This window comes from Chlamydotis macqueenii, chromosome 10 (assembly GCF_036417535.1).
Source record: "Chlamydotis macqueenii isolate bChlMac1 chromosome 10, bChlMac1.mat, whole genome shotgun sequence".
Classification (NCBI taxonomy): Eukaryota; Metazoa; Chordata; class Aves; order Otidiformes; family Otididae; genus Chlamydotis; species Chlamydotis macqueenii.
Window position 1 is genome coordinate 18,751,134 of NC_141565.1, and position 25,869 is coordinate 18,777,002.

General features: G+C 44.2%; 1 protein-coding gene across 12 annotated transcripts in view; it reads right to left on the reverse strand.

The window, feature by feature from the left end:
• FOXP1 (forkhead box P1) overlaps positions 1–25,869 on the reverse strand; it is a 382,770-nt gene that overhangs the window by 303,090 nt on the left and 53,811 nt on the right. Inside the window, exon 1 of one of the 12 annotated variants that reach the window (XM_086755812.1) lies at positions 8,806–8,822. The exons of the other annotated variants lie outside the window; for them this stretch is intronic. The gene's annotated coding sequence lies outside the window, so the exon portion shown is untranslated. Of the gene's footprint in view, positions 1–8,805; positions 8,823–25,869 lie in introns of those variants that run through there. 12 annotated transcript variants of the gene reach the window in all.

Sequence of the window (25,869 nt, forward strand, 5' to 3'; positions counted from 1 at the left end):
TCAGCAAACTTAAACAACAACAAAATAACGCAAAAATACCACGATAGGTAGAACATGTGGTAAATAAAAGTTTAACAAATCCCTGGAGAGTTACCACCAGCACTGAACATGGCATTTCTTTCCCGAAGAATTTACAAATCCAGACTCTCAATAGAAGATTTCAAAAACAATAATTAAAATCTGCAGAGTAACAACTATTTGGGTTGTTACTTCAACAAAACAAAAAAAACCCCCACATTTAAATAAAAAAAAAAATTTCAGAAAATATAAATATATGCTGCTCTTTAAAAAAAGCTTTAAATACAATTCCATAAGTTTATATTTTATGGTAATTTGAGATTCCAATTTGACAGTGTTGCACACACCACCTCCCTATAACATACACATATAGCGAGGTATTCGCATCCTGGGTTACAGCACAATTAGCAGAACAAGCCCTTTTCCAAAAAACTGCAATTTAAAACAAACAAACAAAAAAAAAGCTTTGTAATGAGAAGGTCATTTTACCGTTTATTTTAGAATTCTAAGTGAATGGATGTAGCATAAAGCTATGATTACTTTCCTGCAGTCATAATATATGTGATTTAGAGGATGTTTAGGGAAAACATTAACCGAGACAGGGGTCTGCAAATGGATAAAGAATTCGGGCACAAAAACACAGTGCTCTTCTGCTAACCCACATCCAGCCTTCTGTGCTACTTTATTTACCGTTCATAGTTCACTGCAAACAAGCGAAGCCGTCTCTAATGCCATACAAATTTGGATATCAGCTGTCCTATGCAAATTTGGCTCTAATTACGTATGCATTACTGAGCTATGAAATAAGGCAGTGTGTTGCGGTATGTGAATACACATCCCGCTCTTGTTTTTGAGCATAATAGTTTTCAGTGTCTGCTGAGTGTTCATATCCTGTGGACTTTTCCTTCCCCCCCCGCCCCTTTTCCTTTCTATCCTGCAGACCTTCCCTTCCCCCTCTTTTTATTTTTTGAGACTCCTCCTTTTCTAATTAAAAAAAAAAAAAAATATTTAAACCTGTTCTTAAAAGCAACGTGAATTCCAGCCAGATCTGAAGTAAAAACCAAAAGACTATTATTTTATATCGTGTAATGAATTAGCTTTAAAAAGGTTGAACAATAAACAAACAATTACCCAAAACACTTTTGTGAGCTAATTATGTACTAAGCAAGGAGTAATTTTATCCTCATACCCACATTTTATGTTACGGGCACTTCTATTTCACATCCCTTGACACCTTCTCCAATAATCCATCTACTTTATATTGGAAAGCCTCACATGAATAAAACTTTATGGCACTACAGGCATTTAGCCTTCCACTGACATTCCTGGCCTGTTCAATTCTGCAATTCAATCAAAATCAAATCTCAAAATCCTCTTGTCAGCCAGCGTCGCTTTCATATGCCCGAGCCCTGTGTAAGGATAACTGCATCCAATCTTTCCCCCGAGCAGTGCTTATATTGTTTTATTACAGTTCAATGAGTGGAGTTCAAAATTACATGCAGCTGCCTTCTACTGTGGTCTGTCCGCGTTACGCATGGACACAAGTATTGCCCACCAGGCTCGAAATCATTCGCTTACTGGTCTGGCAAGAGCGGCGGCGAGCACTTCGTTGTACGCAGGAACGTCCTGCCGCCTACCTAGATCTAAGGGGGGCGATGCCAGCAGATCGGCCCCTTCACACAGGGATTGCAAAAGTCCTGTGAAACGCAACTCAAACGGGCTGGATGTTAAGCATGCGGCTACCGCACATAAAAGCAAAGATAAACCTCAACACGCACTGCTCATTCTCAGAAAGCTTGTGAGGGAAGATAAAGGACCGGGGAATAAAAGGCATCTCACTGCGTTTTCATATGTGTTTTAAATGATGAAGCTTCATTTAGATGATTTTTATCTTTTCTTCCCCCTCTCCCCTCCATAATCTTCGCATTGAAACAAAAGGACAGAACACAAAGCTAATTAAATACAATTTAATCAGCTGAACAATGCAGCATCTCCAAATCCAACAGCTTAAGAACTCCTGCTAGCTCCTGTACAGCCCGGCTGGAGGGAGAGCAGGCATCCAAACCGGGCAGGATTTCCACCCCACGCTTGCTGGGGACCGGAGGTAAGGAGACCTCAAAAGGCTCCCTCCTGCACTACGACCAGGGCTGGGAAGCAGCAACAGCCACGATCCAGGGGGAAGAGGTCCACCCACACACACACTGCCCAGCCAGGTACCGGCAAACCGGCCCAAAGCCCCCGCGGCCAGCGGCAGCATCCTTCCCGGCACAGCCAACGCTCCGCCGGCGGCACGGGCGACGCGCTGCTCCTACAGGTTAACGTCTCGCCCGTGGCATCAGCGCTCAGCGATCGTTTTCACTTGGCTTTCCATCAGCATTTCACAGTATTACAACAGCAACCAAAATCAAAAGAAAAAAAAAAAAGAAAAAAAAGCTTTTTATCAAAGGCCACTCATCAAATGTTCTACCGTGACTAAATTCTGTAAGACTAGCAAGTGAGAAAACAGAAGCAACACATAGTTCGATATCCTGCCGAGAAAAAGCTCTCTTGGAGATGAACCCCGTTACCTTTCAGCACACAGGTCTGAGAACCAAGCTAACCACACAACAAACCGCCGACCTGCGACAGCAGCACCAAGCTGCTTGTCCATGAACCAAGGCTTCACTTCTTTTTAAAAAAAAAAAAAAAAAAAAAAAAAGCAAGAAAAAAAGCACGCTCAGCTGCTGTGCGACTGCCCACGCGTTGGTGACGTAGAAGCACACCCAGCCATGAGGCTGTCCAGCATTTGGGCTTTTAATAGCCTGCATTTTAAATCAGCGTGGATTATTGCGTGCACATCATACGTGTGTCGGTTGATCTGTTTCTACCTCTACTTGGACAAAGCCTGGACACGGAAATCTGGGAATGTGACAGCAGTGACCAATCCTGGAGTCACCGACTGTCACTTCTCCAGTACAGATGCAGAGCCCCCAGCTCAGGCACTGGGATACAGCCCACACAGTGCAGCTTCCAGTTCCCAACCCTGCCAATAGTTTGTGGCAGGCCAGTCACGTCTCCTTTATGTCTATTTATTTATTTTACAGTGACAAGCTTGAGAAATTTGTACCAAATTTTAGGATTTCAGGGTCACTGCTGTTTTTGCCTTCCCATCCTGGTCTGCTGAAGATACCTTTCTGGACAAGACTAACATTTCCCCATGAGAGGAAGACCAGGTTATGGGAGCACTAAAGCCCTGGAGAAGTTCCTGCACAGGTCCTCGCCACAGCCCTGTCCCGGAATGCCAAGTGTAATCGGAGCAGACACTGAAAGTCCTCAGTGGAAAACACAATCTTCATCTGTTAAGGTTACCAGGAAGAAAAAAAGTGAGACTTTCAGATGGGGGAGAAGGGTAAGGAGCAAGGAAACCTTCACCAGCCTGCAGACCAGGCTTTGCAGCTCCATGCAGAGCTCTTCTGTAGCCAAGACAGCAGGCTTTGGGCTGAAACCTGCTGTTTTGGAGTATTCTGTAGACAATATCACAGCTCCCTGGGGAGCTGCACACATACAGGGGTGCACATGTACCACAACAGCACCCACACACACACATCCCCCAGCCCCTGGACAAGGAAGTCCCTGAGCCCCACCAAGGACCAAGCCTGGCCAGCAAAGAGCAAACAAAACATAAGCAGGCACTCGGTGGAGGGACCCTGCTCGGGAACGGCGGATATTGTCCCTGTCAACATGCAATGACATATCATCACTACAGAATCCAAAATTTAAGGCAAACCACCTGGGCGTGTGCTGGGGCTGGGGGGGGGAAACCGTCTCGCTCCACATGCGTGCTTGTAGGAAGTGACAAAGTACCGTGTCTGCCTGCCACCCAAAATATATTTAGCAGCCTATAGATAGCAAACCAACGAGATGCATCTAGCACGAGCCCCGGCACAGGCACCCAGTCGCTCGCGGTGCCTCCGCACCCGTAGCATCCCCGTAAAGCCAAAGGGATGAGAAAGGCAAGCGAGGAGCCGCGGCCGTTATCACCACCATCGCAGTATTTACTGTAACACATGTGACTTAGTGAAGCCCTAGATTAATTAAATGAACTCCTCCATTAATCAATCAATCAATCCAGCACAGAGCAGTTGAAATATTGAATTACTTAAGAGCAGCATCTTTATATAGGACTTTTAAAGGTCTGCTCTGGAGGACCTTATCCCCGGTAATTAAATTCGGCCTCACATGGAGAGGAGCATAAGAGACCCAGAGGAGGCCCCGAGGCTGCGAGAGCAGAAGGGCGGGCACGTCCCAGGGCGCGAGGGAAACGCTGCCCCATCCAAGGGGGTCCGCGAGCTTCCACTGAAGCACACACCCCCTAAGCCACCCTTGAAAACACTTCCCCAGGCACCTATAGCAAGGGCTCTTACTTGTTCAGTCAAAACCACTAATCAATTAATTAAGAAAACCAAGATGAGGATTGCCCAACCCTCAGGAAGGGCTCACGTACAGCTGGCAGGGCTGGAACAGGGGAAGGAGGGAAGTAGGGCCGTGTGCTGGGACTCTGGGAACACCTGAATGCACACATAACAGCTGCAAACCCTCTACAGTCAGTAAAGGTTATCTAATTTTATATATGGCGATATCTAGGCAGAGAGAGTTGAAACACCTTGTCCCAAAACATGCAGAGCGTTGGTGAGAACGTCAGTAACAAGAACACCGACCTCCCGTTAAGGGTACAGCTTTCATCCTGAAAGCCAGGCACACAAACTGCAAATATGATCAATTTTGTCATCTGTGGGTCCACTTAAACCAGTATATTTGGACATTGAATTGGAGGGGTGAATTCTACACTTCTTATCTACGTTTCGGTTTAGATGGGACTGGTGTAGCTATGCCCATCAAGAGGGGAAAAGACAAAAAAAAAAAAAAGTTTATTGCATATGTATAATCTTTCCAATTCCTGAAAAGCCCCTATCATCAGAAACTTTTCACACAACATAAGAATAGCTGTTTCCCTTAGACAATAAAAAAAAAAATAAAGCTCCACAAGGCTCCTCCTCAAAAACCAGACCTCTAACATCCAGGCAAAAATATCTAATCCTGCTGTGTCTTCCCCCACCCCCTGCAAATATTCATACTGCAGATATTTTAGCTGCAAAAAACGAAGTTAAGTGGTTATGACCTCTCAAGTGCTCGCTCCTCTGCGTCCAGCCCTTCCCACCACCACCACACACCCTGCCCCGAGCAGGGACCTCGCTGAAGCACAGGGACGACCCCAACCGCTTCACCCAGACACAGAGGGAACGGGGCAGCAGCCTCGGGATCCTGCGATAAGGCACCCAGGATCAAATAAAAATGCAGCAATATGAACGCATACTTTCAGTGCTCGAAAGTCACTATTTTATTTGGCAAACACAATTAAAAAGAAAAAAAAAACTTATTAAAAGCCCTAAATGTAGGATGGCACAGCATGCTAACATATTGCTGTACATCCTTCACAGAACTGCATCCAAGCTATATTAAAATAACATTCAGGTTGCAAAAACTAGGCAACAAAGTTGGCAACATCAACACGCAATCTTGATTTACACCTTTGGAACGAGTCTTACGATCAAGCCTTCACTTACACAATCATATTTTCTCCATGGGACTCCCATCAAACACAGAGTTATCAAGCATTCCTTTTTACCCGAATAAAATCCATACTCCCAGTAGCACACACTACTTACTTGGCACACACTACCCAAACCCAGAGCTGCATATGGAATTATCAAACTCCTCATGACCGTGTCTACAGTTCCCTCATCCCAGCATCAGGTTAATAAAAGTTTCCTCACCTCCACTTGCAGAGAAGCTTGAGAGCATCACAACCATGGTGGGAAATCCAGGCAAACCAAGAGGGAGGTTACTGGTAGCTGCTGGTTTGATTTACCCAATAACTGGAGGCACCAATCCGAGCCCACCATGACTCAGGGTCTTTATGGATACTAACAACCCCACCTGCTACAGACAGCCCCAACTGGCCTCAGCTGTGGTTGCAAACTCAAGATCACTTCCCAAAATCAGTCCCAGGTGTCTCTTAGTGGGCAAGCAGAAATGAGGAACAAGGAACCACGTGGCAAGCTTGGAGCACTTGGGTTTGGATGACGTGCCTGAACCGAAACAAGGCTCCTTTGGAAAAAAAAAAAAAAGAAAAGAAAAAAACAAAAACAAAACCCAACAAAAATCCCCAAAACTACATGCTCATGTCAAGGGCAAATCACAACATACACAGCTTGGTTAAGGTGGCCTGTGCTGCCTTAACTCTACCATTTCCCAAATCTTATGTGCCAGATTACACCATCTTGAAGGCTGTTTTCACACACACCTGTTTTTAATGTATGTGATTTCTTGAAAATTTTTTGTTCTATCTTTAAGAAGGAAGAACCGAAACAACAGCAAGAAGCAGCTATAACCAGGGAGTGCAGTAAGGAGACAACATGATGCAGCTTTGGCCAACAAGGAACGGACACCCCAAGTCTCCATCACCAGAACAAACAGCAGAACCGGTTGCTGCACCACGCTGCTGGGTGGCACTGGGAGCTGCCAATGGCAGGGTAGGGTGGAGACACCTATCCCAAATTCTGAAAAGAAGATGACTCCAACCGTGTCTGAGCCTGAGGTTTCCCCATGGTGGGACCACAAGAAGTGCTCTGCTCTGGTACCCTCAAACAACTCAAAGTGCCTTGAGAACTCCAGTGACACCAAAGCACTGAGAAACCAGGGAGCCACTGCTCCCCGAGGTACCAGCTGCCACCTGGTACTGGTAGCAGGTACCTTGGGTGGCAAAAACTCCCACGTCTGCCAGCAATCTTTCCACCAGCAAGACTTTGCCCTTTACGCCATGGGGGCTCACGCAGGCTGTCACCGAGGCCCCAGCACACGCCGTATCACCGCACGAAGAGGATGCTGAGGCACTGTGGGACTCGTCCTCCTCCTCCGCAGGACCATCCACGCTGGGGGACAGCCTTTCGGCTGCCCTGGCCTCCCCTCGCCAGTGACAAGCCCTGCACGGAGACACTGCAGCTCTGTTAAAAATACACACGCGCATACACATGCATCCACACGTTGAAAAAGATTTCTGTACATGGCGACGAGCTGTGTTGGCATTGTTGTGCATTATGTGCCCGTTTGGGATTGTTTGGGCAGCCCAAGAGACACGGCAAGATCAACGTGTGCTCCCGGAAGACTCACCAAACACCCAGCAGCTTAATTTCTGGCCTTTTAAATCTCAGAGAAAGCCCCAGGTGTCGTCCAGCAGAAGTGGCATATCTCAGTTTCGCTAAATACTTCAACTGTATTGCTTGTGCTGGGGAAGGGACTGCACTCGTGCACAGAAACTGCCAAGGATCACGTTTTCACCCTGACCTACGGCGTTCTCCATCCTTCCCCAGTAATTTGTAATTTCTTACTTTGACCTCCCCCTTACAGAAACAACACACCAGTGTTGCCATCTTCCATCACGGACTTCCAGAGTCCAGCACTTTTCTGGAACGGGTTGTTAAAACAAAAAGCCAATTTAAATAAATCAGCAAAAAAATCAGTGGAGAAAAGCCTGCGCTGCAGTTGCTCTGCCTGAAGAGAACTGCGAAAGCCAAAAGGAAGGAGTAAACCTTCGTCGAAACGGCACCAAACAGTCACCGCTGCTCCGGGTATCGTGGTGCCGCAGCATCCCTCGGTTAACGGAAGAGCATCACCTGCATCCTCCCAGCCCTCCAAGGGTCAAACCTAAAGTGCTGCCCTAAATGTGCGTAACAACCAACATCAGGGGCGCAAGAAAATCTGGTAGATGAACAGGAAGCTACAGAGAACTATTTCTGAAATGTAAATGAGGCTCTGCTACTTTCATTTCATTCTTGCCGTGGCACCGTGCTGAGATGAAGTTTCCATCTGTGATTTTCAGGACAGGATATCAGCCATTTCAGACAGCATCCGTCGGAAACTAGAGAGACAAGTTACTCACAATTTTTCGTTTTACAAAAATATTTAAATTCTATTTGGTCTTTCCTCGGACAGAGCTTATGGGAAAGAATTCAGTGCTTTGGGGGACAACCTCGCAGCAAGCAAGCAGCTTTACCCCCACCATCCCTTTTTTTAATTATTTTTTTTTAAGCACAACTTGTAGAAAGTTTCCATTTGAAATGGACTAAATATTTTAAAGGGTAGTTTTGACAACGCCACACTAAACATTATTCCTTTGAATATTCTCAACTTCAATAAGTTGACAGTTCATGGTACCAAGCCTCAAGGTTTTGAACACAGGAAAACATTTTCAAATCTCTCACTGAAATTCAGGGACTCTTAAACTACCTGCAAAATATTCTGTCCATATGCAAGAGACAGCACACCCAGTGAAATTATTTGAAACACTTGTTTCTTTTTTCACAACATTTTCACCATCGGTCGCACAAATCTATCAGCAAAAAATGCTGAAGTCAATGATGATGCAATTAAGGCTTTGATTACGTGATGACAGCAAATCGATTTTAGAGCAGATTATATCAACAGTTGGGCAAAAGGAGAGGCAGACATTACGGAAATCAGACCCTGTTAGATCTTTATGATTCCATAACCCCAGAGAGCATCTTTAATTCACCCTCTTTTATTCCAGATGGTCTCAGAAAAAACCCCAAAGTTACCACATTCTGGTGGCCCATGCTAGCACACTTCTTATGACATGATGCTAATACGTGTTAAAAAATAAAATTTAAAAAAAAAAAAAATCCAAATTGCAGCTATTTCCCCACTAAGGTGACATTTGCAACAACATACATTTTTGAAGAGCCCCAGGGTCCAGCACACCACTGACTTCCACCGGACAGGCGTGGCCAGCGCCTGGTGAAGGCAAGCGGAGTTACACAGAAGTGTTTAAGAGCAGGATTTGGCTGCAGGCTCCGTGCGAAGGCAGGAATAGGGAACTATTGTGCCGCCTGTTTTCTCACAGCAGATCCCAACTAGCTTTGGCTATGGATCCGGCACTGCCAGCCAATTTCAAGAGGAAAAAAAAAATAAGGAGGAAAAAAAAAAAAAAGCACCTCAACCCTTTCCTTTCTCTCCCTTTTTGTAATCTCTCGCAGGCACAACCGCTCCAGCAAGCAGCTCCCCTACCAGCCCAATATTTACGCTAAACCACTAAAGGACTTTCTATTATAATGCTATCTCATTGATACAAGATTACTCCTGAACCACATCAAACCCCGCAACGCCGTGAAAGGCACAAATGCCGTCTCGAGAAAGAGGCGCAGAGTGGATTATTTTAGTCGCAGTATTTCAACGGCACTTTTTAGATTTATGGAAAAAGTAATGCAAGGCTACGGTAAGTGTTTCTCCCCTGGGGGCAACTTAGTGTCTACATGGATTAAATGTACACGTGTAAACACTTGTGATAGCTAATTATATTCCTGAAAACACCCAATTCTTACCATTTCTTAATCCTACTAAATAAAAACACTTCAAAAAAATTTTCAGATAATAATCAATTTTATCTAATGTCTTTGAAACTCTGCAGAGATTTGCACCTGAGAATCAAGAAGTGTTAAAACTCCTTCCTCTTTTAACTCCCTTTTGGAAAAGATGCGTGGATGTAAAAACCCCAGCAGAACACAGTGCCTGCCGTCTCCTCTGGCTGCAAAGAACATGAAAGAGTAACCAGACATTTTTATTCAAATGAAATTACATAATTTTTTTTTTCCCCTTCAGCATGTAAAAACCCCACCCTGTAATGAACACAAGCTTAAAGCAATCTCTTCCAGTGGACCGTTTTACTTATTCTACAATTTCTTACCCAAATTACACAGGTATAATTATTTTGACACTGTAATGAAAAGAAAATGGGATTTGGGCACTGTGGGTTTATCTAATAACACTATTTCTTGCCAGACTTCACAGCACTGACAATCACAAAGAGCCCTGTCCATTCCAATAGGAAATATTTGATTTTACTGTAGGAACATTATTTATTTTCACCAACTTGCTATTATCGGAAAGGATATGATAGCTGAATAATAAAAATGAAATCAAGAAATTCTGGTGTTTCAAGGCTTTATTTTTTTCTGCTCTCACTTTTGACATTTTCTTCCCCTGGAGAGACAAGATAAAGTGCTGTCATAAATGGGTGACTTTTCTTGTCAAATGACAGATTTGATTCTCCATGGCAACCACAAATCAAGGTGCTAGTCTGAATTAAAGCTTCTCTTAAAAGGCGTCTTTATGTTTATAAAATGAATTTAAATTAAATGGGTATTAGGTACAGTTTTTTACCTCCATTTATTTATTGACTAAGGAGCTCTGTACTGTGCGCAGCGTATTTGCATTTTAAGGAAAGACAACATATTGTACTGGCAGATGCACAAACAAAGCAAGTTACAAGGTCATGCTACATATACTAGTTTACAGTACTCTGAATGGTATACAGATGGACAGCAAGCAGTTAAGAGGTACTTAAACACTGGAAAAAGCACAAAAATTACCTACAGAGTAACAGATGAAGGAAACCTCTCCCCATTTCATAACACTGCTTTCTTCCACACACAGTTAATAGTCATGTAATTGTCACAAGCAGAGTGCCAAAAGGGAAAAAAAAAAAAAAGAGAGAAAAAAAAAAAATCAGATGCTTCATCCTGTGCCCTTATGCAATCTTACTACAGAGCATGATACGCTCTTACAAATGGTTGTTACCATGACTTTCAAATATCCAAATTTATCCCAGATTTCTAACTTCAACTGCTCTAAAAATTCACTTTCGCGAGGTCACAACACATCTGAATTTCTTTATTCAGAGGATGAGTCAGTGGAGCCTCCTAGTTCCACAATTAAGCTGCCTTATTACCTCTTCTTGTAAAAACCCGAAACCCAGAGAACCGAAATTGCACTGTAACACTCTCCTCACTCGCTCTTCCCAAAGAGATGGGAAAAATCTTTGCACAGGACACGAGATTGAAATTTTTAACATGTAGGTAAAGTCAAATCTATTTTTTTTTTTTTTACACACATTCACAAGGAAGTAAATACTTTGAAGAATTCGGACAGCATTGCAAAAAACCCACAGTGCTGCAGGTTTGTCAGCCGATTCTCTCGGTTACCAGAGTCAAGTGGCTCCACATTCACTGCCCTTGTAAGCTCTGCCAAATTTGATTTTAAGCTTCCTGAAGTTAGAGGTTTATACAGTATTAACACGAGATCTCCTCACACATTCCTCGAGTTATTACACAGCCTTTTATCCAAAATTACAATTTTAAGCAGCGCGGGAAGGCTTTGGTTCAGCTTCACAGGCAGAGATGGACAGAGGATGTCTTCATCCCGTCGCTGGGCTTTCCGCTTCATTTCACCGCTGCCGCCCGCTTTCTTCTAGAGAAGGCGCAGTAACAGGGTGCCAGCAACTTATAAATGCATTTACACCCTGGTTCTGCGCAGGATTTGGCCCCTGCACCCAGCGGATTGGGCACAGCTATCGGGGTCCCCGCTAAACAGAGCACGCGCCCACTCCCCGCCTCGCAGACACCTGCGCATAACCCCAAAATGCCCCAATCTCAGAACGGCAGCTTTTTGACCCAAATACCCCACCTTAAGAACTGGTGGGGGATAACAACCGGGCCTCCCCGAATCGGCGTGTAAACATTTGCTACATAAAAATCAAAGGACACTTTGCTAATGTACTACTGTATAAGTAACAGCCTCATTAAAATCAGAGTGATCTCGAACAGAAATGCACATTTTATGGGGTAAGCAACAGAAATTCTTACATTCTTACTGCGAGAAAAGAAAAAGAATCTACCTATTTCACTCATGCTGTAACCTGATCACAATGTTTATACGTGCCCATCACAGCGCCATATAAATTAAGTCCCAGGAAAGGCTCCGAGAAAATAAAATATGGTTAACTTCAAACAACACCTTCAACTCAACTCCTGAAAATCCTTGGCACTTCTTGCTACACACTGCTGGACATACTTGAGGTTAAGAGGCAGCCTCCTCGAGGTCTAAATACTGCACTTTTAGGAAAAATTCCCCAAATTACTACCACGCACAGGGAAAACTGCACAGGGAACCCACCCTCCCAGGCCGTTACACAAGGCAGATGCCGCATGGCAGATGCTGGGAGTATTTTCTGCTAATGCAAGGGGATGGAGAGTGGAAGTCACACGTCACGCTTACATTTGCTCTCCACCAGTGGCATTAAGGGGCAGCAAACAGGTAGAGCATCACGGTAACACCCCACGTTTCTGCAGAAAACAGGGCAGTTTTCTAGGCTTTCAGTGCCAGCTGAAACCAACAGGTTTGCCGAATGAGCGGGCGAGGGAGAACCAAGCACCAAAAGAAAAACGTGCAGCCGCTAGAACTGTTATTAAAATTGTATTTCAGAAACGGGCAGCCACAGAGCACTGGGCGGAAAAACTCTGCCTTAACTTGGGGCTCTTGAGCTTGTCTGGGGAGTCGTGGTAGTGCCGAGGCCACACCAAAAAGCCCTGGGAGCACTGGGGTGCTTTCCAGTGCCTAGTAACTTCAGACACAAACATGCATTTGTTGTAAAAGGGCTGCAAAAGGAGACCACCTGGCTTAAATGCAGTAGGAAAAGATGTATTTTTTTTCTCTCCAATGTCTCAACTGCTCATTTAGTGGGAATACAAGACTTTGATCAGCAAACGTCAGAAATTTAAACTGGGGTAAACTGACGATGTTAAGTCTTCCTTGTGCACGCAGTGGACACTTCTGAGCTGGCTTTTGGCAAACACGTGAAACCCTCTCCTCAGCGGCTGCGAAGCAGCACAGCTCACCTTTCGTATTACTCCCAACGTGTGGCATTTCACTTTGTTGAGCACGAGCTCAGTGCTGGCAATAGCCATAAATTTTACCACTTTAATAGTATTTGTTATCCGATGTTTCCTAACACCAAGCTTTGGAATTTGAGACTGACCAGTCTTGACAGAGATGGATAGTTTGCATGAGAGTTATAAAGGGAACAGCAGAGGCTTCCGTGATATCTAAAGTAGGAAAACTATGCAACATACTTTAAAAAGTGAAAAGACACCCAGGAAAATCTTTGGTTGGTAATCACAGTCAGGAAATGCCAGCAAATGTTTTGAGATGCTAGCTGCAAATTTGAAAGATGTTAAAAGCCAGCTTTGCTACCTTTAGCAGTGAACTATAAAGCTAATCACATATATTTTTGGGGTCCTTAACATGGACCAGATGGAGCTACACCGCACATAAATAAAAAACATTCTCTAGTTTGTGGGCTGGTTTGAATTTTATTTCATTGGATAAATGTGGAAGACACAGTTACCAAGTAGGTTTTGGTCTGAGTAAACCATGAAGCAATTAACAGGAGCTCAAAGACAGGTTTTCATCCATCAGATACCCTACCGCCTTTGAGATTTCGCAGGAAAGTTATTGCGAGTGAAAAAGGGGACAGTGCCAGCCTGGGACCTCGCCAGGTCTGTACAAACCAGGTGGGAGCAGCACCTGCTCCTCAGGTCCCGGGTCCATGGCGGGGGGGGGGCTCCAGCTACACCCTACTGAATCCTAAAAATAAAAAATAATAATCATTCTTCTCATCTTTTGTTTTGCTAGAAATAATACAAATTAATTTGAGGAAACTTGATAACAAGGTATGGAAATAGTAGATGCAGACCTGCAAGGTAAATAAACTAAGGAGAATAATCTCTAATCTCTTTTTAAGTTACAAAATTATTTACTTGTTCTGATCTGAGCAAACATAAAAGAATACCTCTCCCAGGCTCCAGGCATTGTTACCATCAATTAACCAGCAATTCCATAAACAATAAAAGTATTACAAAAACAGCAGCACATCCCCACCTACACATTAGCACCAGTCAGCAAAAAAACCCAACAAAAAACTACAAACAACACTTCCTACTCCTTCAATTCCCAAAGGAAACTCCACCCCAGCTGCTGCAATCAAAAATACGGACTTAACCAAGCGCCTTGCAAGGTTAAGTGGCAATTTTAGGTGTTACTAGTAACAGACGTAAAACAATTTCAGACACAAAGGTGAGCGTAAGCTGAGAACTCCTTGAACACAGACTTTTCCGCAAATGATGATTTCTTGCAGACATTATGTTCTCTGTTTCAGGGTGCTGAAAGGTGAACGGGTGTAGATGAAAAAAAAGATAAAAATGAACCTAAACCATGCTTCACTGGCCAACCCCAGCAACAGCAAAGCTTCCTTGCAGCACCTACATATGTTTTCAGGAGAGGGCTGTGCGATCACCGCTCTGTCAGACGCTGGAGGCGGAGGGACGGTGGGAAAAGGGGATTCCAGCCTGCTTCCTCCCCTCCTCTTCTCCCTCCCGCGAGTCCACACTTGCCTCTTCCCACAGGTTTCTCAACCGTGTTCTCAAGTTTCTGTGGGTCAACACAGCACCGACTTGGCACCCATACAACGCCTATGAAACCCGGGGAGTCATGCACGTACAGCTGAACGTGCAACGTCATCTTTCCTGATTCATTCTGAACAGGCAGAAGTCGTTGTAGCCAGGATGGCGAACATCTCCGTTCTTAACTTTGGAATGTATTATTTAAATAAATGATCTCAACTTCTTACTGCTCCTCGGTTCTCCCAGTAAAGGCCCAAAGATCCCTAAGCACACACACGCCCTGCAGTGATGCAGGCAGTCACCGCTCCTGCTCTGAAGCCAGGCAAGCACTAAACCGGGCCAACACCAGCACCCTGCAGAAACGCAGGCTGACAGGAGTTACGCCAACATAGCCTGCATCTGGAAAATGGGTGTCTTAAAGTACAGCATCGCTGCTCGGCCAACAGCAAGCCAAGCCCCTACCTGGTACTTCTCCTCCCAAGTATCTTTCCTCTGTCAAAGTTAGTAACTCTTTGCCCCCAAAAAAACCATTATGGAAAAATTCAGCTGTCCCCTGGGAGTTAGTGTGGTACGTTCGGAGAATCAATTCACTCCTTAAAACTGTGAAATACAGGGATTTTAACCCTGTTTTAAGTGCAAGTTTCAATACAAACTGAACTTTGAACCCGCTAGGATTTCATTCTAAGAGTAAGTGACCCAGAGAAGGACCGTCTTCAATGGATATACAAAGTAAAAAGTGATTACTATGGCAGAGAAGGACAATTTACAAAACGCAAGTGTAGGAAATAATCATTTACCTTTGTAACATGCAGTTTCTTCTTGGTTTCTGTGCCATAAACATAACTTTCTCCCAAAAGCAACTTCTTAAAAGATGTTTGTCAACTTCTGTCATTCACAGATACACAACAAAGACAAATGTATATCTTTCTAATGAGATGCACAGCCAAGGACGGTTGTCAGCATCATAGCACTGCTGTTGTGACATGTATTTCATTTCATTCAATACATAACGGGAAAGCTGTTTAATCCAGCAGTCCAAGCAACGTCCAAATAAGCATTAATAATGCGGTGAATAACTGATCATCACTAGATGGTTTTCAGCAAGATAAAGGTTTTCCCCGCCCCCTTTTAAAAATATCCTCCCAGTTAGAAAACAAAGAGGCAGAAGTTCAGACTGTTGCCTGCTACCTCCTACAACGGGCACACATCTGCAAGCGCCAACCTGCTCGCCGCCGAGCCCGTCCTGAGCGCCGCGGATTGCAGCGGTACATCACCAGATTGCAGCAGCACAGCAGGTGGAGCGGGGGGCTAAGGGAGAGGCAATTAACACGTATTGTGTTTCCCATTTTTCAAGGTAGAGGGCAAATTCTGTTTCACAGATGTGTACAAATTCGCGAACAAAACCCACTGCATAATACAAAGACATCTGTGTTTACCAAAGTAATCATTATTGTTTAATGCGTATTTTTTACACCATTTAACAAATAACTTTAGCTCTGATGAACATGGTGATTTTCATGATAGACTTAAAAGGGGAAAAAAAAAAATCGTAAGAAATGTGGTGCTGCTAACACGTGCTAAGTGTCGAGACAAGCACCACAGACTAAGGGCACCACTCCGACCTCGTGTGTTCTCACCCTGCGTGTGCTCAAGCCACCACGGTCCGACCAAGATTTGCTGGCATGCATCAGAGCTCCTGCCCCGAACTTTGTGGACATACACAACGAGGGCAGGCAGCAGCCATCAAAAGCCATGAGCAACCATGGGAGTAAAACCCCAAAACGGTGCGGGGTTTTGGGGACCGACCCCACAGCCAGATCTGCATCCCGCATCCCTGAGCTCGGTGCAACGGCCGCACCTGCCTTCAGGACCAGCCCGACCACCGTGGCGTGAGGAGATTCCCATCACTACTCCTGTCTTGCCACTTACAGCCAGCATCCCTGCCCCACCGCACCTCCCCATCCGCAGGCTCAAGCCCGGAGCCAGCGCTGTGCCTAACCCTTGCCGGCTCCAAGGGGAGCTGCAGGCAGGCAGGCACGGCTGAAACGCGAGGATGGGGAGCCTGGAGGAGGAGTGAGCCGAGTCGAGACCCCGCTACATGTTCAGTGATTACAAGATTAGTGTGTTTTTATTTAAAGTATTATCCGTTAACGTCCCGTATTACAAAAGTAGCACAACAGTATTGACAGACTGTCAATATTAATAGGAGTGTCTAATGTTATATCAATACTAATTTAATTTCTGTTATCTGCAGGCTGCAGGGCCTTTCTGAAGAAACAGAGGAACAAGAATGAGAAAGCCAAAGCAATGACATAGCACGAAAACAAGCCATTCCTTCAGCTTCTCCATCATTCAGTGGTACCCTGCTGTTCAACACAGTTATCCTTGTTTCTTCTTTTAAGAAAAACCACCAACAACAAAGCCCTCTGAGTTTTTTTTCCAGTATCACCAGAACTTCCACACTCTTTCTTTTTGGCCAAAACACATCTTTGCAGAACAGCATTTTTCCTAACTACGTACACCCAAAATCTGTAATACGAATACAACAGACAACAGCAATTACAGGTCAGATAAATAACTCACCCTTGTGACATCGTGTGGATTCACAAAGGAGAATTTCTAGACCAGAGAATGGTCCAATCTCATACAGGCCTTAAGGACCGCACGGAAAAAGCACATTCTTCATTTTACAAGCAAAAAATGTATTTTGGGGGTAAAATTTCTTGAAGACTTGTATTTTAACAAGGTTCAAATAAGTGTCCGTAAGAGCACAGGGCAAGGACACACATTGGTAAGCCTGCCCTAGTCGAGAGGTGCTGCGAGGTGGGGAGAAGCCCTCGTCCTTACGGGGAGATGCTCAGCACAACCAGGATCCCAGCACCATCTCTGCTTCCCATCACTACTAATGCACTCAAAAGAGAGAGGAAGACAGGTCCACAATGACAAAATGTCAAAGTGAACAAAGTAATTGAGTTAATTATGTAAACATTCATTATTAATAATATTTAAATATCCTGTTTTGCATTTTCTTTTTGCGGCAGAACGAGTAGCATCTGAGGAGACAGAATTATCATCTAAGAACTGAGTAAAAGAGAAAACTGCCTAAAATGAAGACACAGTATCAAAGAAGAATATTTCTCTTGCTTTAGCACATGAATGATCTCAACTGTACTCGCTACAAAGCATTAAGTGGGAATGCAGGGGAAAATATTCTTCTCCTTAAATACATTTCAAATAAGTGATTTATGGTTTTCAAACTGTGAAGGAGAGAAGTGGAAAAGAGGAAGGTATTGGGGTAGGAAATTGGCTTACCTCGTGATACTCTGTGATGTGTGACCAGTTCCCACAAACGGGTGAATCCTCCTTCCCCCGTTAATGAGGCTGCAGGTTTGCCAGTCCCCCCCTGCCCAGGGAGCCCACCCCGCCACCAACCGTACCCTCACGATTTTACATTGCTGTGCCAAATTTCAAAGCTCCCTTCAAAATACCTCGACAGGGAACTGACTGCGGGGCAGCAACTCCAAATCACCAGCAACGGGCTGGATGGGTGATCACACCCCTGCGCTCCCCAATGCTGGGCCACGTCACCACGGATGGTGGCATCCTCCAAACCCCACGTTAAAACAAGACGAAGCAATATTTAAAATGCAGGTGAGGAAAAATCAGCTTTTACATCGCAATTGAAACGCTGACTTCTCTCCCCCAGCCTGTCTGTGCCCTCCCAACAAGTGCTTCTTACCAGATTTACAGAAATTTCCGCTTACACAAAATTCTACCTTCAAACAGATCTTTCCTGCTACCCGTGCCCGTTGCAGTCACACAGATTAACACTAATTGGTGGTTGCGAAGAAGCCATGTCTGTCAGACTGTTTCCCAGAATGACAGAAAGAAGGAAGGAAGGCAGAAAACGAGGGAAAACAGTCTGTGGCCTTTGAAAACCAGAGGACTGCGCTGCTGAACAAATCACTTCCAGGCAGATGGGGATGGAGCCAGAAAAGCATCTTTGAAAGAAAAAAGAACCACCAGTGAGAAAGCGACAAGCAAGCAATGCAAGGGGAAAAACTGTACCATAGGGAAGTTAATCCAAGAGGAGTCCCGTAAATTGGAAAAGGATAAAAATAAAAATTAGGAGTTATTGGACAAGGATTAGCGTAAGAGGGGTAGTTTCCTACCAGGAAATGGGGATTGAACGGCTCGTGCACAGCACCGCCAAGGACGTCAAAGGAGGCGGCAGGAAGAAATTACAGGCACGATGATGTAGATTAGCCCGCAGACTAAGACAGCAAATTAAAGATGAGCTGCTGGGTCTGAGCACCCACCAGGGCAGCCCGGGTCACCTTGAGGGATCTGAGAAGAGAACAAATCTCTCCAGCCTGGCCATGGAGGTTTGCCTTTCCGTTTTAGAGCTCCAAACCTGGCCGCTGGGATTTACACATGCAGCAACAACACCCTCCAAGGACACATTCGTTCCTGTCCGCAGGGTTTGGGTTGCACTGCCTCGCACAGCGCTACACCCCGCCAGCACTGAGAGAAACCAGCCACGAACTACACAAATGGCACAGTTCAAGAAAGGGGTCTGCCATACAGGAGTCCTCATTGCCAATTACGTCTTCCTCCTACCTCTCTCACCTCTTGTGCTCACCGTCCCATGTCTACAACCACCATTTCTGCAGCACTTCTCCCTCCTCAGCCTCTTCACAAACTTCCAGCCCTTTTCTCCCTGCACAAGCGGCAGCGATGGGAGCAGCAGCAGCCATAGCTCATAACTCGCCTAACGAATGCCAGCCAGAAGTGATTTGTAGGCATCAAGTAGATTATTATTTTTTTGAAAGCGTGGAAGAGAAGAAGAGGGGCATAAGCTTAAGGTGTTGTTGATGAATGAAGATGAAAAGAAGGTTTTAGGGTGAGAAGTGTTTGTCTAGTGTGACCTAAGCCATTCAAACCTTATTTGATAGACGATGGACATTCATTCTCTGCTATGCGTCACTTCAAAATCTGAGGTTTATATTAAACAAGAAGTCTTCTCCTTCTAAGTTTTTCTTCACTTTTTTTTCCCCGGAGTTTATCACTCAGCACAATACCTGGAAATGTAATTACATTTAGCTTTTATAATAAAGTCAAACGGTCACTAGTAGTACATATTAGAAGACGCATTTTATTGTTTTTCATTATGTAATTGTGTGCTTCATTGCTTTTCATCTATTTTTCCTTGTTGTGGGAGGTGACACAGCCCAGGAAAACCGTTTCTCTGGGGATGATGGTCGGAGGGCAGAACAAAACCAACCCACCCGCGCTCTGCTTGGATGCAGTGCCACCTTCTTTCCCTCCTCTCCACTCCCCACAGGCGAGGACCAGACTGCCAATTTGCCCTGTGAGGCAAGGTAAATCCGTTTGCCCAGGGGTTCGGAGATCTCAACCCAAACAAAAAGCTCCCAATTAAAACCAAAAGCAGAAATACACTCTCCCCCACTCACTTCTGCTTCCCTTGTCCTTCAGAAGGTTTCATCCTGGCAAGATCACACTGCAGAGTTACCACTCAGTCTTCCTCCTTCCCATAAGGAAGGAAAACAAAGAGAAAAACACATTGCGAAGATGATATCCACATGCTGCTGGAGCTATTGGAGAGGCTCCTGCAGCAGAAGTGGAAATGAGATGCTTGCCCTGGACGGAGCCAGCTGGGATAGCAGGATAGCAGGAAGGGCTGCAGAGCAACGCGCCAGCACATCAAAGGCTGGGAATCACCCAGTAAAATCTGAGGACAAAAATGTTTCCTCTTCTTATGTCTGGAGAAGGATGTCTTTGCTTTGGATTTTGGTTTGTAACCTTATGAGAAGTTGACGTTTGGAAATAAATAGTCCGTACCGTGTAACAAGTTTTCTACAAACAGCTGATGTTACAATTAGTTTTGAATACGGGGTTCCTCCTACTAAAATATATGGCCAATAAGTTATAGATGTTTACATTCCTATACATTAAAAACAAACACATTATGCTAATAAATTATGCAACTAAACTATACTTGATGGGATACACTCCCATTTAGCATTCACACAAAGCACTGCAGCGTTTAACCGCAGGGTAGATTTACTCATTTACTACATCTGTTCCTTTAAATGTACCCCAAAATTTGTTTTCTCAGCACTTGCTCACTAAGATTGCTTTCAATATTGGCTTTTAGGGAGCTCATTTTGCTTACATCCTCTATTAGAAGAGAACACCATAGATTCACTGAAACCATATTTCTCCACCAGAACACTGATTCACACAGGAGCAGAAGGCATTTCATGCTAGTTCTGGCCCCAGCTGAGGAGATCACCTCTTCTCTACATGCTACCCTGAAAAAAGGGAAACGTCTTTGATCTGAGATGCTCTGGTCCCTTGCAGCTCAAACACACAGACCTTTCGCTGTGCCCTTCCTCTCTCCATCATCAGCAAATTTCCATTACAGCCCAGCTAAACCCTTGAAGACCCCACAACTGTGCACCCAAACTCAAAGTAGGAAGCTTGAAATCACGCTCTATCGAGTTGCTCCATCTCACTACACTTTTAGAGCTTTTAAAAAAAAAAAAAAAAAAAATCAAATTTCTATTGAATTTCTCTCTACACAGCTGCATCTCTAATGAACCCTCATAAAAGTTAAAACTTATATTCAGTAATCATATGCAATTGAAACATCATAAAATGAGAAGTCAAGGAACTGTATGTGGGCTGCAATGACTTGTCTTATTGTATTCATTCCCTTAATAAATATATCTTAAAAATAACCTCACAGTCACACACTTGCAATATAATATAAAAATAACACTGGATTCAAATTATTAAACAGGTAATTTAATAGAACGAGAATTGAAATGTAGGACAGAGTGCAACTTTATGCTATAGGAATGGGATGATTTTAGCCAACACAACTATTTTTCTTTTTTGCATTATCTTTGCATTTATAATACCACAGCATCCACATAACCTTGACACTGTAGTCACCTTAGTAACAAACAAGTGTAATGCTCACTTATAATTGAAATCCCAATAGGGTATTTGAGCCAAGTAAAACAAAAATGGGAGGTGCCTTCTCTGCTGCTTTTTTTCTTGGTCACATATACATAGGCTAAAAGGGTTTAAAAATGGACATATTTGTACATTATTAAATCTACAAAGCAGAACCACTCAATTTTAATTTAGCGCAAAATGGAAACAAATACAACACCTTTAAAAGACACGACGCTAAAAAGAGAAGCAAATTAAGTTCTGGATCAGCGCAGCTTGGCAAATTCACGCCGAGTAAAGGCCAAGATGTAAACCAGCCGTACAGCCCAGGGCAGCAGCTGCGCTGGGGGCCCTTCGTACCAGCCACCCCAGCCGGGCAGGGGACACCCGCCACCGTGCCACAGGTGTCCCCAGCCCAACCACCACTGCCCCAGGACTCTGCCAGGCACAGGCTACGCTCCTGGCTGCATCCTTAGCTTCCGCTTTGCATAGCTGGCTTCTTTTAAACTGGGGTATTTTAAATGAAAGAGAAAGGGCAAAGTTCCCATCAGCGCCCAGAAGAGGAAAGGTCTGCGCCCCTCCAAACCCAGGCTTTTTCCTTAGTGACTGCCAAGACCAGACACTTCTGAGAAATGGACAAGAAACATCTGAATTGAGAGTTTTCACCTCTGGGAAAAGGGGCTTCCACCTAACTCCCTGCTAGCTTTGTCCTAAAGCAAGTAAACTTGTATTCTTCCTAACTTGTAAAATTAAATAAAATAAACCTGCTTCTACTCAAGCTACCCACAGATGTCTGTGGTTACCTATACCGTTAAATCCCCTTACTGTTTCACTCCTTGTCCTTTGTAGCTGGGATTTACAGTGTTATTGAATGATTTTCTAGTCCTGGTTCAGGAAAAAAAAAAACACTTAACTGCTACCTAAATCATCTGAAGCCATCTTTTACTTTGCTCATGTTGGCTTGCTCTTCTCCAAACTCCACATCCATGAACCTTCTGCCCCTCCCAAGAGCCAGCCCATCGCCTCCAGTGCACCAGCAACCACACATCCCACTTGTCAAGCGGGGCTGCCATCTGCCAGGGCTGCTTCCTGGCCGTCACGCTTTTATTAAGTCCCTGATGAGCATGATTCAATTAACGTCGCCTGAAAAGCCACTACACCGCAAATGGAAGGTGACAAGGAGTTGAGACAGTAGCACGGGGGCATGAGGGAGGGCAGACCGGCCGGAGGACACAGCAGACCTGTTACTCCGCCTGGTCAAAATGGGTTTGAGCTGTATACGTCCGGCGGGCGATGGGGAGGGATGCGGGGGGCAGAGAAAAAGAGTCTGGAAAAGAGAGACTTCCAGAAAGGTCTCCCCACCAGAAAGGCAAATCCGAGGTGAACGCATGTTTTTTATCAGATTATTCTATCATCAAACATTTGGTCTGTACCTAACACCACGGTGCCGCTCACCAGGAAATGCCTGATGGAGCAATCAGTAGTTCCTCGCCGAAGGCAAGTAGGATGCTACCGACCCCGCCAGGAGGTCCGTGCCCAAAACAGCTGCAGGAGTGGGCTCCTTCTGCCGGTGGAAAGAAGGGCTCGTCTAAATGTGGTGAGCTACAAGTTTCTGCAACAACGTGCAAGTCTCCAACATGTGGCCCGTAACGTAGCTGTTGCCATGGTAAATATTCATGTTTAGTGAAAAGTGTTAAATCTTGTATCATAAGTTAAATCAGCTGCCAAGACACATTTTCACAAGTAGGGGAATTTTTGTCTTTTCAGAATGGAATGTTTTTCAGTTGACATTGATTTTTCCCTAAAATAAGTCCCCTAGAAAGGAAGCCAATCACACGTGAGGCAGTCCAAGAGCTGAATTACTCTACTCCTTCTCTGAATCATCAACAAGTGTTGTGTGCTAGTGCGTATGTGTGTACAAATGCACTGCAGCTTCATAAATCCCATCCTCTCATACAAACCAGCAGTTCTACAATTTATTTGGAATATTAAACTAATGATCCCAGCAGATACAGCACTGATATTTTGTATTTCGGGTGATGAGACAAGTTTCTAAATAGGAAGCATCTCAAAAAATAATTAAGCTTAACTTGCCCTAACCTTTTCACAAATACAAGACTTAATCCGGAGCCTGAATATAGAGTTGTTTATGTAGGTCAAGGGCAGAGATAGGAAGAGGGTATTTACTTGCTGTTATGCTCCTTGTTCAGTATTTCAAAAGAGGACAAATGGTGATAATACAATTTCAGAAAGAGAGACAAGCTGGAATTAATGCAGAATTGGCTAAAAACCACTTGTTACTTTTACTCATTTAAAAACTGGTGTGAGGAAACCTGACTGTTGTCAGTTCAAGATCTGCAAAATGACATCTATGTGACCTTCCACTCCTGAACTACACAAAATTGGCTCATCCTAGCATCTCACGGTTAATCTTCTGTATTTAAAGCAAAACGCATTGCCAACAAAAGGTTCTTTAGAGTAAGGGAGAAAAATTGTAATTCAGTAATTAGCCCAATTTCATTCAGAGCAGGGTAAATAACTCCTCTGACAACAGAGCAACACAGCAGAACTAGTCCTAAAGTCTGAAGAGAAAAGACAAAGCAGTCCTCTGCCTTGACACTCTGTGTCCAAAATAAAAACACGAAGAGCAATGACCTTGCTTTCTCCTGCCCAAGCCCCATGCCAGGGAGAACCTCACCCGCTGACACACAAAGGGACGACTCTGCCCCCGGACCAGCCCTGCAGCTCCCCTAGAGGTACACTGCCCTGCTGAACGGTGGAGAGCTCTTGGTCAAGGTTGGGTTCTCCTCTTCTACATCCTCAAACTGGATTTCACCTTGGTTGCATCTTCTGCGGTGAGGACTTTGCTCAACAGATTCCTTTCTTCTTTACCTACCTCTGAGTAGCAACAGCCAGCAGCCAGTCACATCCTCGTTTCTAAGTTAAGAAACACTTCTGATTCCTCCTCCTCTCTCTAATTACTGCTCCACAATCGATTTGCTGTACCTCATACCAGATTCGCACCTTAGCTCCTCATCTCTAGTCATTAAAACTCAAACTCTTCTCTCATCTTCTCCACAAAAGACATTTTCTAGGAAGCAAGCTACTGCTTACGCTCTCTTACCTCTATCTCTACTGAAACCAGCTCTACCGAAAGGCTGAAGCATATTTAGCACTCTTAGGTCTCTGCTTGTCTCTTTCTTTTATTTTACATGGTTCAATGTTCTCATTCTGCCTTCTCTCCTTCTTTCTCTACTCCAGCACTACAAAAAGACATCTTCTGTGACACCTTAAAAAAAAAAAAAAAAAAAAGATCGCTGAATTAACATGACTTGCACTGCGTCGTATTTTCAAACCAGCCATTTGCTAATGTCGCAAATGCAATTAGGAAGTCAAGGAAAGAGCTTACAGGAGCAGATGAAAGCTGCAGAGATAAAATGGAAAGCTTTTACCTGCCAAGCTCTCAGGTTAGGGTTCTAGGTTGCCCTCAGATCTAATAAAGCCGTAAAAGAGCCATATTAGGAGACGCGTAGTCACATCGCAGTAAATACCCAGTGTGGCTTTTTCCATCCTCCCATAGACATGGACTTTTGCTACCGCAATTTGCAGGCTGGTAGCCATAGGTGGTTTATATTCTCGATATTAAAAAAAGCTCAGAGCATTACTGACAATTAAAAACAGCTTTTACACATGCACAATAACACTTCTCATGCTTTAAAAAAAAAATAATATGCATATCCATATTACCATCATAATAAGTGCCACGGAGTGACATGATATGATTGAGTATAATGGCTCCTTTGGAGCCATTATGGTCGATCAGTAAATAATACACTTTTGAAATTGTCTAACTACATATTTACACTTGTCAACTCTCATACACTTCAGTGACAGAATTTAAAAGAAACACTGTAAAAAACTGTAAGAACATTAAACCACGAAAACATTATGCTGAAGTCGTATTAAGGTTTGACTTAAACCCACAAAAACATGAAAATTCTAAGTTAAGGCCAAATCTCCAAAAATGACAGTCTTTAGCTCGCTGAGCCATGCCCGAGCGCTCGCAGCGGTCCAGGCAAAGCGAGGGATGAGGCAGGTTTGGGCTGGAAGGCAGGGGACCACGGGGTCATGGTGGGCCAGGGCATCAGGTGAGCACCGAGCCATCATGGAGGGCTCCAGCCACCAAATTTGTGGGCAACAGCCAGCCTGCCTGCAGAGACTTAGCTGTTCAGCAGGACATAATTTTACAGTATTTTAAAAAAAAACAAAGCTTGGACCTTTTCTCTGTTTATTCAGATGAAATTCCCAATTAAGTTGAGAAGAATTAGTCTTCACTTCTTTCAGAAGAGGCCCCGTTGAGACACTGGGAGTTTTGCCTAGCTGAAACACATGGAGAAAAAGTTCAGGCTTTGACCCTAAAAAGGCATTGTCCAAAAAAAATATGTTAAACAAACATGACAGCAGAACATTAATATCCCAAAGATTCACTCCATGTGGGAAAAAAAAAAGACTAGGA